Source organism: Mastomys coucha, chromosome X (assembly GCF_008632895.1).
Source record: "Mastomys coucha isolate ucsf_1 chromosome X, UCSF_Mcou_1, whole genome shotgun sequence".
In the NCBI taxonomy this organism is placed as follows: domain Eukaryota; kingdom Metazoa; phylum Chordata; class Mammalia; order Rodentia; family Muridae; genus Mastomys; species Mastomys coucha.
This window is the reverse complement of record NC_045030.1, coordinates 105948473-105949524: the sequence shown is the minus strand read 5'-3', so window position 1 is coordinate 105949524 and position 1052 is coordinate 105948473.

Below are 1052 nucleotides of genomic sequence, written 5' to 3'. Positions count from 1 at the left end.
GTATGCTTTTTTGTTTGTTTGTTGGTTGGTTGGTTGGTTGGTTGGTTGCTTGGTTGGTTTTTCGAGACAGGGTTTCTCTGTGTCTTCCTGGCTGTCCTGGAAATCTGCCTGCCTCTGCCTCCCAAGTGCTGGGATTAAAGGCGTGCGCCACCACTGCCCGGCTTGTTTATTTTTTTAAAGATTTGCAGGTCTTCATTTTCTGTGTGACCATTTATTTATTTATTTATTTATTTTTAATTTTTTTATGGGGCTGGAGAGATGGCCCAGCAGTTAAGAGCACTGACTGCTCTTCCAGAGGTCCTGAGTTCAATTCTCAGCAACCATTTGGTGGCTCACAACCATCTGTAATGGGATCTTATGCCCTCTTCTGATGTGTCTGAAGACAGCGACAGTAATACCCACATAGATGAATTTATTTTATGTATATGAGTACACCATTGCTCTCTTCAGACACACTAGAAAAGGGCATAAGATCCCATTACAGATGGTTGTGAGCCACCAAGTGGTTGCTGAGAATTGAACTCAGGACCTCTGGAAGAGCAGTCGGTGCTCTTGACCGCTGAGCCATCTCTCCAGCCTCTTGTCTGTTTATTTTTGTGTTTGTTTCTTGGAGACAAGATTTCATCCTGTATTACAGGCTAGCGTGGGATTTACTATGTAGCCAAGCCGGGCCTCAATCTCATGGCAAGGTGCCTGCTTCAGTTTCTCAAGTGCTGGAATTATAGTGTGAGTTGACATACCTATAATTTAACCATTTTAAAATTTTCCTTTTTAAATTTTGAGGTAAGCTCACACCAAGTTGCTCTAACGTACAGAGATAGGCATTAAACTTGTAAACCTCCTGCCTCAGCTTCCCAAGTAGCAGGAATTAAACTGACCTATGAGGCTCAGCTTAATTTTTTCATATCCTATTTTCACATGCATTTTTCACTCTTCTTTGAAACAGGGACTCGCCATGTAATCTAAATGGGCCTCAAAGTTGTGATGTTCCCACTTTAGTCTGCCAAGTGCTGGGATTACAGGGTGCCACCATGTGTGGCTATTGAATTCTC